Here is a 16,696-nt window from a genome sequence, read left to right as displayed (position 1 = left end):
AATCAAGATTGGTTATGGTGAGTGAGTGCATGTTCAAATGCTGCATTCCACTTAAGTACCAATTGTTATACACATTTTTCAATTCATCTATAAGCCCTCACTCACCATTGTATCTCCTTTCCATTTTCTTCTCTTCTTGATCTCATTGCGTTATGTGTGTTCAAGAGTTTAGTAGTAATAACAGCTACTTCATGTTAAATATACTCACCCCACCCCCCCCCCCCCCACACTTTGCCCATGAGCATCCATTGGTTTGTCACCTCTAATATATTGCAGTGAACAGACGTAGTGTAAGGTACAATTGCTGATGCTGGATATTGACTTGCATGATTCAAAGCCTTTGGCCAGGAAGCAGTGGGACTTTGGAGAACTGGAATTTCCTTTGATTCCAATATAGGAAAGAGATGATATGCAGAACCTACCAGCCAATGGCGCACTGCAGTTCAGTGAAATCTGCAATCTCGACAGAATTGTGTTCTCTGTTTAAAATAAGGAGCTTCCCATTTAAGAATACAGGCAAAGTGAAACTTTTTTAAGCTCAGTCAGTGCCTGAGTAAACTTTGTCAGAAGGCTGTGGAACCAAATCTTTAAATATTTTAAAGATGGAATTGGATAGTTTGATGATAATTAAGAGTATAGCTAGGACAGGTGAGAATTTAGAATTATCTGACCAGTATTAATCTTGTTGAATGGTAGCAAAGAGTTGAGGGGCCACAGAACACAGGAATTAGGTGGAGTGCAGGAGAAACAAAATGACACACTGAAGCTACAACACAGAAATTAGCCATTTGTTACACCAAATCTAGGCTGACCATAATTTTTAATACTAATCCTACCCTAACCTATTTTATACTTTCATCTGTCCCGCCAGTATCTCCCCACCTCAGATTCTCCCATCCTTCTGCATACTAGTGGGAATTCATCTCCCAATCTCAATGGTTTTGGTTATAATTGTGCTGGTCATGAGAGGGTAATATTAACAATTGGGCCATATCTCTTAACCTGGAAGAGATGTAAATAGAAGAAAGAAAATCTAGAATGGAAGAGAAAGAAAAGGATTAAAAAAAAACTCTGCCCTAACTGTGCCACACAAAATTATGATGAAGAAATGCATGTCATTTGCTAAACATCTGACTAAAGAAAATGTGAAAGTCTCAATCACAAGAATTGTAGAGCAAGAAACCGTTGGCCCCGTTTGTCCGTGCTGACCAAGGCCCCGTTTGTCCGTGCTGACCAAGGCCCCGTTTGTCCGTGCTGACCAAGGCCCCGTTTGTCCGTGCTGACCAAGGCCCCGTTTGTCCGTGCTGACCAAGGCCCCGTTTGTCCGTGCTGACCAAGGCCCCGTTTGTCCGTGCTGACCAAGGCCCCGTTTGTCCGTGCTGACCAAGGCCCCGTTTGTCCGTGCTGACCAAGGCCCCGTTTGTCCGTGCTGACCAAGGCCCCGTTTGTCCGTGCTGACCAAGGCCCCGTTTGTCCGTGCTGACCAAGGCCCCGTTTGTCCGTGCTGACCAAGGCCCCGTTTGTCTGTGCTGACCAAGGCCCCGTTTGTCCGTGCTGACCAAGGCCCCGTTTGTCCGTGCTGACCAAGGCCCCGTTTGTCCGTGCTGACCAAGGCCCCGTTTGTCCGTGCTGACCAAGGCCCCGTTTGTCCGTGCTGACCAAGGCCCCGTTTGTCCGTGCTGACCAAGGCCCCGTTTGTCCGTGCTGACCAAGGCCCCGTTTGTCCGTGCTGACCAAGGCCCCGTTTGTCCGTGCTGACCAAGGCCCCGTTTGTCCGTGCTGACCAAGGCCCCGTTTGTCCGTGCTGACCAAGGCCCCGTTTGTCCGTGCTGACCAAGGCCCCGTTTGTCCGTGCTGACCAAGGCCCCGTTTGTCCGTGCTGACCAAGGCCCCGTTTGTCCGTGCTGACCAAGGCCCCGTTTGTCCGTGCTGACCAAGGCCCCGTTTGTCCGTGCTGACCAAGGCCCCGTTTGTCCGTGCTGACCAAGGCCCCGTTTGTCCGTGCTGACCAAGGCCCCGTTTGTCCGTGCTGACCAAGGCCCCGTTTGTCCGTGCTGACCAAGGCCCCGTTTGTCCGTGCTGACCAAGGCCCCGTTTGTCCGTGCTGACCAAGGCCCCGTTTGTCCGTGCTGACCAAGGCCCGGTCCTCCAACCATCTCCTGTAAAGATGCTATCCCTTTCTTCCAGCATCTCTGCCTTTGCCACATCTTCTCTCAAGATGAGGCCTCCTATCCTGGGACATTTGAAATGTTCTCTTTGCTTTTCAAGCAACACTGCTTTCCCTTTACTGTGGTTAATAGTGCCCATATTAATTTTGTCTATCTCGAGGAGTTCTGCTCTTATCCACTCCCCACTTCAAGCAGAACAAGAATAAGGTTCTTCTTGTCCTTAACTTTAATCCCACTAGTCTGTTCAGAAAATCATCCTCCATCACTAGAAGAGCAGCTGCAACTAGACTCCACCAAATGCATCTAAACCTCCTAACCCCCTTCTGCAAGGATTGCTCTTGTGGTGACTCTTTTGTTCACTCCTTTCCCATCCATCTTTCTATGAGCCTTGGTACTTCCTTTGCAATTGCAGGAAATCTAACATTAAAAAAAAAATTAGAAATGCAGCACGGTAACAGGCCCTTTCAGCCCATGAGGTGGTGCCACCCTATTGACTTACACTCCCGGTACAATTTGATGGGTGAGATGAAGCCGAAGCACCTGGAGGAAGCCCACGCAGACATGGGTAGAATGTACAAACTCTTTACAGAGCACACGGGATTCGAATACCAGTCGCTGGTGCTGTAACAGTGTTGCACTAACCACTGTTGACCATGCCGTCCTTGCACCTGTTTTCCACCATTTCATTCACTCTTGCACCTCTATCTCACCACTATCCAGGGACATAACCAGCCCTTCCATGAGAGGAAAAGATTTGCATTCACTTCCTTGACCCTCATTTACTGCATTAGCACTCCTAATGTAGTCTCCTCTACATCTGTGAGACTTGGAGACTGTTTTGGAGAGCATCTATGTTCTGTCTGCAATGGCCATCCTGAATTCCCAGTTGCATGCCATTTGAACCCCCCTTCCCATTCCCACACCGACCTGTCAGTCCTAGGCCTCCAGTGTCAGGGTGAGGCCCAATCAAAACTATAAGAACTGCATCTTGTGTTCCACCTGCATAAAGCACAAGAGTATGAACGTTGAATTTTCTAATTTCAAGTTGTGAGCCCATTCTCCTCTGAACCCCTTCTCTTTTCCTGCTTTTTTTGTTTAATCTCCTTTCCCACCCAGGCCCCTACCCATTATAATCCCCTTCTTTGTGGATTAATCCCCTTGCACCCCCATCTCCCCACTGTTTTCTTCTGCTGCTCCCCCTTCCCCTTCAGTTCCATCTGGTCTCTTTCTGCCACCATTCTCATTTATCAGATTCCAGAACTGGCAGCCTTTGCATCCTAAGCACCTTCTCCACCCTGTATGACTTGACTTCCATCATCTGACCCCATTGTTTTGTTTTTTTTTTTGCCCCTCTCTCATCCTTTGACATCTTCCAATTGTCTGCCTCGGCCACCTCTACCTGGTTTACCAGTCCCACATGATGACCCTGTACCATCTCCCCCATGCCGTTGTCTTTACATTGGTTTCTCTACTGCAGTTCCCCAACCTCTAAAGGATTTTCGCTCAAAATATGGACCGTTCTTTTTCTCTCGCTGATGTTGCTTGATCCGCTGATTTTCTCCAGCAGAGATTCACATTCCAGTACTTGCAGTCTGCAGGATCTTTAATGTTTTACATATTTCCAGTCATTGTTCATGGTGCTTTCTGCATTAATTAAATCCTTTTTATTTTTTGGTCTTTTGGCTATTTTATAGATTGCTGTCTGTAATACGGGTTGTACCTCTCTTATCCGGCACTCTGTGATCCAGCAATTCCCATGTTTGAATCTGCCACAGTTAGTACAGACTCTTTATAGACAGTGTGGGATTCAAACATGGGAGTTGCTGGATCACAGAGCATTGGATAAGAGAGGTACAACCCATATTATCGCTGGTGCTGTAAAGGCGTTGCACTAACTGTGCCGATCTACAGTATTATTTCCTGTTTAAACCTTTTGATATATTTACATAGGGGGTTCCCTTAGGGGTTAATTTCTGTTCTCTGGCATTTTCTGTGGTCTGGCAATGGCCAGGTCCCAATGTGGCTGGATTAAAGAGGTACAACCTGTGCTTGATTGTTTATCCACAGATAGATGGAGAAGACAAATTAGCTCATCACCATTCATCCACGCTTGATAAGAAGTTGAGGCCAGAATTCAAAATTATTATTCATTTAGTAAATTAGTCCTATTCTTGCTGTTTTTCTGCAATTGATTTACCCTAAAGTATCACTTGTTAATGAAAGAATGTTTTTTTTTAACATTTCCTTCCGTCTATTGTTTATTTGCAAGCCACAAGTAAACTAAATATTGTGCAGTCCATGCAGAGTAACACGTTGGTAATGCTCCTCTATCTTTCTAAAAAAATTTTTGGAGTATAATGCTCAAATTGTAAGTTTTCAGTCGGAGAGAAAGAATCTCACTGCATCCAGGCGTCATGTATAGCTCCATCCTTCTGTGGGTGTGAAGGGCATAAGGTGAGTATTGTGCAATAAGAATAATTTGACTATCAGAGAACTAGGTTTCTGAAAACTGTTCATGCAGTTGATTTGGAGCTGTATACTTGAGCTATTTCACTGTTCGTTCACAAATGCTAAGAATACCAAGGAAAATCGTAGTTCACTCTGAACTGACAAATCTTTCCAAGATTTGTTTATGGGTGTGTGGTGCGCTGTTAGCCAGAATCAGACACACACAAGGTAAAGACTGTACAACAGGCTTTAATCCATAAAGACTTCCACAGAGCCAGGCTGGCTGTGGCTGCAGCAACTCTGAGTGAGGCCTCGGGAGGCCAGTGCAGGCTTGTATCCCGGAGGGTGATTGACACCCGACCAAGTGGGGCTTGATCCATTCAGGCCGACTGATTGGCAGCCGGCCAGGTGTTGTCCTGTCCCCTTACACTCCTGCAGGTACAGAGGTTGCCCCCTGCAGTAGGCTGGCGGCGGTACACTCCTGCAGGTACAGAGGTTGCCCCCTGCAGTAGGCCGGCAGTACACTCCTGCAGGTACAGAGGTTGCGCCCTGAAGGCTGAAATGTCCTTCCAGTGATCCAGTGTCTAGAATCCTTCTTGTCTTGGGTGGAGAACTTGGTGTCTGTGAAGAGGCCAACACATAGATTTCATTGATTCAATGGGTATTTGAATAGAACCATATAACATTGCAGCACAGGAAATAGGCCCTTCTAGTCTGTGCCAAACTATTATTCTGCCTTGTCCCACTGACCTGCACCCAATCCATACCCCTCCTATCCATGTACCTGTTCAATTTTTTAATAAATGTGAAAATTGACCCACATTCATCATTTCAGCTGGCAGCTCGTTACATATTTCCACTCTGTGTGTGAAGTAGTTTCCACTAATGCTCCCCTTAAACTTTTCTCCTTTCACCCTTAACCTATATCCTCTGGTTTGTATCTCACCTCTCCTCAGTTGAAAAAGCCCATTTGCATTTAGTCTACCTATACCCCTCAAAATTTTGTGTACCTCTATCAAATCTCCCTTCATTCTTCTACACTCCAGGGAATAAAGTTATTTTCCTGTAACTCCATATAACCACTTACAGCACAGAACAGGCCAGTTCGGCCCTACTAGTCCATGCCGTAGCAAATCCCCACCCTCCTAGTCCCACTGACCAGCACCCGGTCCATACCCCTCTAGTCCCCTCCTATCCATGTAACGATCCAGTCTTTCCTTAAATGTAACCAATGATCCTGCTTCAACCACGTCTGCCGGAAGCTCATTCCACATCCCCACCACCCTCTGCGTAAAGAAATTTCCCCTCATGTTCCCCTTATAATTTTCCCCCTTCAATCTTAAACCATGTCCTCTAGTTTGAATCTCCCCCTTTCTTAATTGGAAAAAGCCTATCCACATTTACTCTGTCTGTCCCTTTTAAAATCTTAAACACCTCTATCAAGTCCCCTCTCAATCTTCTACGCTCCAGAGAAAAAAGCCCCAGTCTGCACAACCTTTCCCTGTAACTCAGACCCTGAAAACCTGTCAACATTCTCGTGAACCTTCTCTGCACTCTCTCTATTTTGTTTATATCTTTCCTATAATTTGGTGACCAAAACTGTGCACAGTACTCCAAATTTGGCCTCACCAATGCCTTGTACAATTTCATCATAACCTCCCTACTCTTGAATTCAATATTCCGATTTATGAAGGCCAACATTCCAAATGCCTTCTTCACCACACCATCTACCTGAGTATCAGCCTTGAGGGTACTATTTACCATAACTCCTAAATCCCTTTGTTGCTCTGCACTCCTCAATTGTCTACCATTCAATGTATATGACCTATTTAAATTTGCCTTTCCAAAATGCAGCACCTCACATTTATCTGTATTAAATTCCATCAGCCATTTCTCAGCCCACACCTCCAGCCTTCCTAAATCACCTTTTAATGTACGGTAATCTACCTCACTGTCCACAACACCACCAATCTTTGTGTCATCCGCAAACTTGCTTATCCAATTCTCTACCCCTACATCCAGATCGTTAATATATATAACAAATAATAGTGGACCCAGGACCGAACCCTGAGGAACTCCACTAGTCACCGGCCTCCAATTGGACAAACAAGAAGAACTGGCAACATCTTAAAAAATCTTCTCTACACTCTTTCAATCTTCTTAATATCTTTCCTGTAATTAGGTGACCAAAACTGCATCCAATATTCCAATTTTGGCCTCACCAATGTCTTGTACAATTTACCATAACATCCCAACTCCTGTACTCAATACAGGAGTTATGATTTATGAAGGCCATTATGCCAAAAGCTCTCTTTATAACACTATCTACTCCTGATACCACTTCCATGGAATTATGTATCTATATTCCCAGATCCTTGTATATTACCTTGCATTGTCCTTCCAAAATGCAACATCTCATATTTGTCTGCATTAAATTCCATCTGCTATTTTTCAGCCCATTTTTCCTGCTGGTCCAGATCCCTCTGCAAGCTTTGAAAGCCTTCCTCGCTGTCCACAACGCCTCAAATCTTTGTGTTATCTGCAAACTTTCTGATCCAATTTACCACATTATTATCCAGATCATTGATGTAGATGACAAACAACAATGGTCCCAGCACCGATCCCTGAGGCACACCACAAGTTACAGGGTCCCAGCACCGATCCCTGAGGCACACCACAAGTTACAGGGTCCCAGCACAGAGAAGAATCATCCACTACTTCTTTCTGGTATCTCCCATATAGCCAATGTTGAATGCATTTTATTACCTCATCATGAATACTGAGCGTCTGAACCTTCCTGACTAACCTCCCATGTGGAATCTTGTCAAAGGCCTTATTTTAAAAAAAAGTCCATGTAGACAGTATTCACAGCTTTTCCTTCAACATTCTTGTTAAACTCCTTGAAGAACTCTAATATTGGTTAAAAACTACCTACCATGCAGAAAGCCATGTTTACGATCCCTAATCAGTTTCTGGCTATCCAAAAACTTGTATATCCAATCTCTTAGGACACCTTCCATTAATTTACCTACTATTATAAACCCTCCAACTCCCAAAACTTCCTGGACTATACTTCATCACACCCTGCCTCCTACAAGGAATCTATCCCCTTCTCTCAATTTATCTGTCTCCGCCACATCTGTTCCCAAGATGAGGTCTTCTGGTCAGAGCTTCTGAAATGTCTGCCTTCCATAAACATGGCTTCCTCTCCACCACTTTCGACAGCCCTCACTGCATCTCCTCCATTTCCTGCTCATCTGCCCTGGCTCCCTCTTCCCGCAGATGCAACCAACATAGTATCCCCCTCATCCTCACCTACTACCCCACCAGCCTCCGCATCCAACACATCACCACTGGAATTTCCAGCACTTACTACAGGATCCCACCATGATGTATCCTTCCTACTCCTCCCCTCTTGGCCTTCCGCAGGGATCACTCCCTCTGCAATTCCCTGGTCCACTCATCCCTCCCCACCCATTTCATCTCTAGCACTTTCCCTTGTCCCTGCAAGAGGTGCAACGCTTGCACCCACACCTCCTCCCTCACCACGGTCCAGGGCCCAAAACAGGCCTTTCATGTGAAGCAACACTTCACCTGTACATCCACAGGACCTATTTACTGCATCTGGCGCACCCTTTGTGGCGTTCTCTACATCAGAGACTGGTTGCGGTCTGGGAGGTCATTTCGCTCAGCACCTCTGCTCCATTCTCAACCACCCAGTGGCCAACCATTTCAATTTTGAGTCACACTTCTGCGCTCACATGTCTGTCCATGGCCTTGTGTTCTGTTTCACCCTGACCACCTGCAGATTGGAGGAACAACACCTTATTTTCCATCTGGGCACCCTCCAGCCGCATAGCATGAACATTGACTTCACTGCTTTCTATTAAACCTGCCTGCCTTTCCAGTTCTTTCACCCACACAGTCCTACCTTCCCCCACCATCCCCCTGTGCTGCTATCCCCTCTTTCCCTTCTCCACCTATCATCTCCTGCCCTGCCACCACTGTTTCCCCTCCCATTCTTTTATTCTGACACACACTGACATTTTCTCATACTTTGATGAAGGGCTCAAGCCTGAAATGTTAGTTATGTATCTCTGCCTTTGCTACATAAAGGACACTGACCTGCTTAATTTCTCTGGCATTTTGTGTTTTTACTTCAACCACAGTGTCCACAGAATTCTGTGTTTTTCTTCTACCAACTACTGATGTCAGGCTCACCAGCCTATAATTTCTTGGGTTACCTTTGGAGTCTTTTATTAAAGCAATGGAACAACATGAGCTACCTTCCAATCCTCTGGCAACTCACCTGTAGCTAAGGACATTACAAATATTTCTGTCTGGACCCCTGAAATTTTTACACTCATCTCCCTCAAGTCCAAGGGAATAGCTTGTCAGGCCCTGGGGATTTATCCACCCTTATTTGCTTTAAGACAGCAAGCACCTCCTTTTCTTTAATCTGTATAAGTTCCATGACCTCACTGCCTGTTTTCCTTACTTCCCTAGATTCTGTGCTAGATTCCTGAGTAAATACTGATGCAAAAATCTCATTTAAGATCTTTCCCATCTCCTCTGGATTCCTACATAGCTGACCACTCTGATCTTCAAGGGGACCAATTTTGACCCTTTTACTCAATATATCTGTAGAAATCCTTAGGATTTTTCTTGATGTTATCTCAAAGCCATCTCATGTCTTTAGCCATCCTGATGACCTTCTTGTATTTTCTTGCATTTTTATACTTCACAATACCTCATTTGTTTCATGTTGCCACTACCTGCTATACACCTCTCTCTTCTTCTTAACCAGATCCCCAATATTTCTTGAAAACTAAAGTTCCTGTGTCTGTGAACTTTGCCTTTTAATCCTAACAGGAATATACAACTCTGTACTCTTAAAATTTCACCTTTAAATCCCTTCCATTTACTGAACACATCCTTGCCAGAAAGCAACTTGTCCCAATCCACGCTTTCTAGATCCTTTCTCATTTACTCAAAATTAGCCTTCCTCCAGTTTAGAATCTCAACCTGAAGCCCAGACCTATCCTTCTCCAATATGCACTGGGCCCAAACTGTCCCCTGACATGTATTTCTGTCACCTGTCCTGTCTAGTTCACGCATAGGAGATCCAGTCTCTTGTTGGCACCTCCATAATACTGTGGGCAAAGATAGCAGGGTTGACTCTCAGGTGGAGGTGAAAAGTAAAATCTCTGTTGTTTAGCAACTGCAGGTTAGAAAAGAACATACCTGTGTATCTTCCTTCATCACACTAAGGAAGGGGGTCACTGTGGTTTAATTTTTTTTCTTCCATGTGTCAGAAGGAGGACATTTGGGCCATGGAATTCATAGCGTCTTTAAGCAGTGGCATATTTTTAGGTGCAGAACTGTTCCTCCACTGCATGTTCTATGACTCCCCAAGCAATCCATCTCAGTGATTCTTCTCTTTAAACCCATGCCATTAACACTGCTCTGATTCTTCCAGCACCCATCTACGTGGGGAGGGGAGGGAGCAGAAGAGGGGTCATTTATCCTAGCTGGTCGCCCAACTAATCAGCACATCTTCAGGATATGAGAGGAGTCTGGAGCACCCAGAGGAAACCAATTCTGTCACAGAAAGAATGTGCAAGCTCCAGCACAAATCGATGTAGAACAGTGCTGTTCCAATTTGCGGATTAAATTTCATTTTGTACATTTTTGTAAATAAATGCCGTGGATAATTATGTTTGCTTGTATTCTATTGCTGAAAATAAATTCTCCTGTTGGGTTATTGATTCAAAGAGTACATAGCCCCTCAACTATTGAGAAATCCGTTTTATCTGTTTACACAAAGACCTGGGGTAACAGAATTTGTAGAATAATTATGCAGTTTCGTCCCTTTTTAGCCATAGTTCACACTTTAAAAAAAAAACAACTTTGTATGAACTCGTTTCATATTAAGGTATCGTTTATACATAAGATATTGTGCGTCTCAACTTTTCAAGTCCAACACTTTCTCTTGAACTTTTCAGTCTGATGTGCTCTGTGATATACCTTGACCATTTGCAGCTGTTTATACTTTATAGGAAAAAGAAGGCTCATATTAGATATGCATGATAGCTTTCCTCCCACTGTTCCAAACATACTGGGGTTGTAGGTTATTTGGGTGTAACTGGGCAGCATGGGCTTGTGGGCTAAAATGGACTGTTACTGTGCTGTATGTCTAACTTTAAAAAAAAAACATATTTTAACCCTAATCTGAAAGGATTAGGGTTAATCTGAAGTGTAGGAAGGTTCTGCTAAGGAAAACCTTGGTGTATAAGATTCTACCAATTCTAATTTATTTTTCTCAATATTTCCATCATGAACAGATACCTTCAATTAAATTAAAAACTAAATTTTATCTCCTTTAGCTTAATCACAGCCTTTGAATAGTAAGGGTCCAGAGTTGGACACAATATTCCAGGTGCATTCTCACTACGATTCCTTTTAATTTAGGTATACAGCATGGTAACAGGCCCTTCCAGCCCACGAACCCATGCAACCCAAATACCCCAGTTAATCCAGTGTGTTCTGAAGGGTGGAAGGAAACCAGAACACGTGGAGAAAATCCACATAGACATGGGGAGAACAAACAAACCCCTTATAGAGAGTGCCAGATTAGATCCCGGGTCACTGGGCCTGTTACAGTGTTATGCTAACTGCTACACTAATCCTGCTACCCCATGCTAACAGTGCCATGTTTTATCTACCTCTTCTTTCAATATGTCTGAAGGTCAGGAATTTTCTCCATCACCCTTGGTGCAGTGAGCTGCAGAGATTCACTACCTGCTCTGGAGAAAATACTTCACACAACATAGTTTCTGGTCTCTTTATCCTGTATTATGCCCTCTTGTTGCAACTCTCCCACAAATGAAAACAAATGAAAACAACATTCTCCATATTAAACCACTGCAGGACCTCATTTGAATTAGGTCACCCCCAGCCCTTTATTCTTTGAACCTCCAACACAGACTCAACCTGCTGAGTTTAACAGACCTTTGTGCATAGAGGGATTCAGATTGGCTTCATTCACTTGCCTCCATTCCCAAAGATCTTGTTGAAGACAATGAGTGGTGAAAGGAAGATTGAAAGTATTATAGTTTCAGGTCTACAGATTGCTGGATTAAATAGCAATGAATTTTGCGATCTTCCAAGTGTATATACTCAGATTCACAGGTATAAAGAGAATATTCCTTATCAGGATGATATCAAACAGTGAGATCATCTAAAAGACGTTTACTTACCCAAGATTGATACTAAGATTGAGATGTTCATTGGATTAGATGTACCAAAAGCTCTTGAACCTCTCGAAGTAAATAAGGAGTCAAAATGATGGACTTTATGCTGTGATAACTTTGTTTGGATGGACAATTAATGGAGCATTAGGAGGAAAAATGAATAATGATCACAAGATGTCAAATGTGAATGTCAACAGAATTTCAGTTGTCAAACTTAATGATCTGTGGGAACAACAGTTTAAAGTTGACTTCCATGAATGTCACAAAGATATTCAAGAACCTTTGAAGGAGGATAAGCAGTTTCTGGATTTAGTTTCTAATTCTGTGAAACATGTTGATGGTCATTAGTGTATAGCATTACCTTTGAAGCAAAGAGAAATTTGTATGTCAGACAATAAATAATTGCAGAACAGTGAAAGCTGAATTTGAAAAGAAAATTCAGGAGAAATTCTTCCTTTCATTTGGAATATACCAATGTCATGTCGGATATGATAACCAAAGGTTATGTGGAAAAGGTATCAGAAGATATCTTGGATGGTAGAAAATGGTTTTTACTTCATCATGAAATGATACATCCACAAAAGGAGAAACTAAGTGTAGTATTTGATTGTGGAGCATCATTTCATGGAGTTTCATTGAATTCTCAACTTTTACAATGTCCAGACTTAACCAGTACTTTAATAGGCATTCTGATAAGATTTTATAAAGAGGGGAAAATTCCAATGCTCTGGGATACTTCCAATATCTTTCATGTTCAATTTTTTTATAAATGTGAAAATTGACCCACATTCATCATTTGGAGTTGTTCAAGTGAACCGGTACGGACTTGAAGGGCCAACATGGCCTGTTTCCGTGCTGTAAATGGTTATATGTGCATGACAATAAATTCTTTCCAGGGGCACGATGCTTTGGGAATTATCCATCAAAGTAGGAGATCTCCGCATGTAGGAAGCGACCTCTGACTTCTCTACTTGATATTTTCTTCCCAGTGTTGGTAGCAATCCCCTCCTGCCTCACAATTCTCCCAAGGATTAATGACCACAGCAGCTTGGGATGGGATGGTTGGCAGAATCCCAACACTGCAGGATAGATCTCTCCAAAGTTGGCAGAATTGCAAGAATTCAGTGAGATCTCATTGTACTTGATGCCCCATCCAATGAAGGCAAGCATGCCGTATGCCTTCTTCACCATTTTTTTCTATCTTTATTGCCACTTTCAGGGAACTATGTATTTTTAACCCTTGGTTTCTCTGCTCTATCACAATTCCAGGATGCTGTGATTTACTGTGCAGGTTTAAGTTCATAAAATGCATCACTTTGCATTTGTACAGGTCAAATTCCATTTGCCCTTAATTTGCTCACTTTCTCAGTTGATCTAGTACCCATTGTAACATTAGACATACAAAGAAAAGACCATGAGTACTACTTTGTTAGTTATAAGAACAGTATGAGAGGTATAGATTGGGGAGATGGTGAATATCTTTGACCCATGGTGGGTGTAACAAAAGCAAGAAGGCATAGGTTTGCAGTGAGGGGAAAGAGTTCTTAAAGGAGATCTGAGGGGTGTTTCCTTTTTACATAGAGATTGGTTGATATCTGGAATGTTTTGTCTGAGGAGGTGGTGGGATCATAATTGTTACTCTGTTCAGGAGAATTTATGCAGCTACTCAAATAGGCAAGGGCAATTGTGGCTAAAATGAATTAATGGGAAAAGAGATTGGGATAGAGGTTGTGGACTATGCTGTACAATTCTATGACTATGTACAGGTTTTATACAACAACATGGTAAAAGCACAGAAACAGGCCCTTCTGGCCCACAAACCCGTGCCACCTAATTACACCCAATTGATCTACTACCCCAGTACATTTTGAATGGTGGGAAGAAACCGGATTCAAAACTGGGTTGCTGGCACAGTAACAGTGTCGTACTAACCGTGCCAGTGTTTGTTTTGCAAAGTTATCGTCTGCCAAATTTTGGTTTTACTGGGTAGATAAATACATATATGCTAATTTTACCACATGGCTTTGTAATTGTAGAATCATAAGTATCACCTTTCAGAGGAATTTCATAGTGATGTAACAACTTTCAAACTGCAAATCAAAAATTGTAACTACATAATCCTGTGTGTAGAAAAAAGTGAGTCAAAGCACTATAAATTTAATTATGAAATATAGAAAACCGAGTAGGATTTGAAGAGTTCTAAGATGGAGATTGTAAACAAAAATCAGAGGGCATACATTGAAAAATTGATGTAATTTGATTCAGACAGAGTAGTATTAAAATAGAGGGTGAGATAATGCATATGTGTGAGATCACAAAATGTGACATATATTCTTCCTGGTCTTGTGAATGAAGTAATAGGCATGGAGGACAATATTTCAAGAGGAAAGGCAGTTTGTTGGGCATAAGTGAGAAGGGTGAAGGTTTGAAGTATTTTGGTAGAAGGGGGAATGATGATGATTATGGAAAAAGATAAAGTGTGAAAACAGGTTGGAGGAAGTGAATAGAAATACAATCAGAATTTATTGACATGCACATATAACCATATAACCGTTTACAGCACGGAAGCAGGCCATGTCGGCCCTTCAAGTCCATACCGGTTCACTTGAACAACTCCAAATGATGAATGTGGGCAATTTTCACATTTATAAAAAAGTTGAACAGGTACATGGATAGGAAGGGTATGGAGGATGATGGTCATGAAAGTCGTTATTTTGCGGCAGGATAAATTACATTTTTTTAAAAATTAGTGGAAAAGAAAAAGTGAGGTAGTGCCTATGGATTATTATTCATTCAGAAATCTGATGTTAGAGGGGAAGAAGTTGTTTTTGTCCTGTTGGGTGCTCGTCTTTAGCCTTGGGTACCTCCTTCCTGATGGAAGCAGTGAGCACGGCCTGAGTGGTGAATGTCCTTGAGGATAAATGTTGGTTTATTGAGACGCCGCCTCTAGTCGATGTTCCTGATCGAGTGAAGACTAATGCCAACGATGGCGTTGGCTGAGCTCACAACTCTCTGTAGCCTTTTTCTGTCCTGTACATTGGCAGCTCTCCACCTATAGAAATTTGGTGACATATACAAATCTCCTCAAACCCTTCATGAATTACAGCCACTAGAGAGCCTTTGTCATAATTTTATCAGCATGGAGGCCCCTGGATATATCTTCAGAGATATTGACAACCATGAACTTGAAGTCCTTCACCCTTTCTACTGCTGATCCCTCCGTAAGGATTGGTCTGTGTTCTCCTGATTTTCCCCCTCCTAAAGTCCACAATCATTTCCTTAGTTTTCCTAACATAGTGCAAGGTTGTGCCAACCAGCTGATTTATCTCCCTCCTGCATGCTCCCTCATTGGTGTCTATGATTCTTCCAGTGGCACTGGTGTCATTTGCAAATTTTTTTGATGCCATTTGAATTGTGCCTGGCCACACCGTCATGAATGTAGAACAAATAGAGCTGTGGGCTAAGCACACATTCTTGAGATATGCCAGCATTGATTGTCAGTGAGGAGGAGACGTTGTTTCCAATTCAAAGTCACTGGCCTTCCGATAAGGAAGTCAAGGATCTAGTTGCAGAGCCCCAGATTTTGAAGCTTGCTTACCAGGACTGAGGCTATGATGGTGTTGAAAGCTGAGCTGTAGTCAATAAGTGTTTTCACACCGCAGGCAAGCGGTAACCCTACTTTGTCTCAGAGAAATTCCCAGGAATTCAGGACCTCCTGGGCTTTTCACAACATGGTTTAAATTCCTGGGAATTTGCCCTCCCCGGCAATTTAGAGGCAATCCCACCCCCAAGCAATGATGCTTTACTCACTCATAGGAGTAAGAGAAAGTTACCCAGTTACTCACTCCCTCCCTACCGGCTGTCCATCGGTCGCTTGCTGATCTGTTCACTCCCTTGGCTGTCTGTCAGTCAGTCGCTCGCCCGCTCTCTCCCTCCCTCCCACCAACCCCCACTCCCACCAGCTGTCCGTCGATCAGCCGACTTAATTTCCTATAGTCCCTCGCAGCTGGAACAGCTCTGGGAAATATAACTGCGTGAGGGATTATGATTAATGAAGCTGGCCATTCATTCCACATTGTGCTACCATGGTAAATATATTTTAATTTTAATTGCCTACATGACACAGCATGCAAGCACTGATGTCACAAGGCTTCCCTACTCAGCCATTGGCTCTTCACACTGCAGGGAGAGGGTGGTCTGGGAAAATTTCCCAGGGCCGCGGTCCTGGATCTAGTAGGGTCGCAGACCTGTTTAAAATTCCCAGGCTGACCTTTTCACACTGCAGGTTCACGGGAGGGTTCCTGGGAAAATTTCCGGGGAATCTCCAATTTACAATGCAGGGTGAATAGGCCTAATGAAAAGTAGCCTGATGCATGTGTTACTTTTGTCCGGGTGATCCAGGGCTGAATGGCGAGCCAGTGAGATTGTATCTGCTGTGAAGCGATTGTGGTGGTAGGTGAATTGGCCATGACCAGTCTTTCAAAGCATTTCATCACAGTAGATGTGAGAGCTGCATAAGACTGGATACAGAGGAATTAAATGGCTGAAAAAAAGTGTAGTAAGAATTACCTTAAGATGACAGCGTCAAATTATACAATTAAGGGAACTGTTCGTGGTTATTCTCATATTCCATTCCACTAGACTTCAGAGCGAGAATAATAGATTACAATGTTAAGAATTCAACCAGAAGAGTGTGCTGAAGTCATTGGTGGCTATGTTTTCCCTCTTCTCCTTGCTCAATTCAATCGAGAGTGCAAGCTAGCAGCTCAAATACTTTAAAAAAAATGATACCCTGTATTACAAAATTCTGTGGAATAACATTATTCA

The 16,696-nt window shown here is 43.2% G+C and overlaps 1 protein-coding gene across 20 annotated transcripts in view; it reads left to right on the top strand.

Annotated features, from left to right (window-relative positions):
• The window catches only part of mctp1a (multiple C2 domains, transmembrane 1a), a 534,415-nt gene that overhangs the window by 97,712 nt on the left and 420,007 nt on the right, over window positions 1-16,696 (top strand). Inside the window, exon 1 of one of the 20 annotated variants that reach the window (XM_069891705.1) lies at window positions 4,555-4,622. The exons of the other annotated variants lie outside the window; for them this stretch is intronic. The gene's annotated coding sequence lies outside the window, so the exon portion shown is untranslated. Of the gene's footprint in view, window positions 1-4,554; window positions 4,623-16,696 lie in introns of those variants that run through there. 20 annotated transcript variants of the gene reach the window in all.

This window comes from Narcine bancroftii, chromosome 1 (genome assembly GCF_036971445.1).
Source record: "Narcine bancroftii isolate sNarBan1 chromosome 1, sNarBan1.hap1, whole genome shotgun sequence".
In the NCBI taxonomy this organism is placed as follows: Eukaryota; Metazoa; Chordata; class Chondrichthyes; order Torpediniformes; family Narcinidae; genus Narcine; species Narcine bancroftii.
This window is presented reverse-complemented; position numbering and strand designations above follow the sequence as displayed.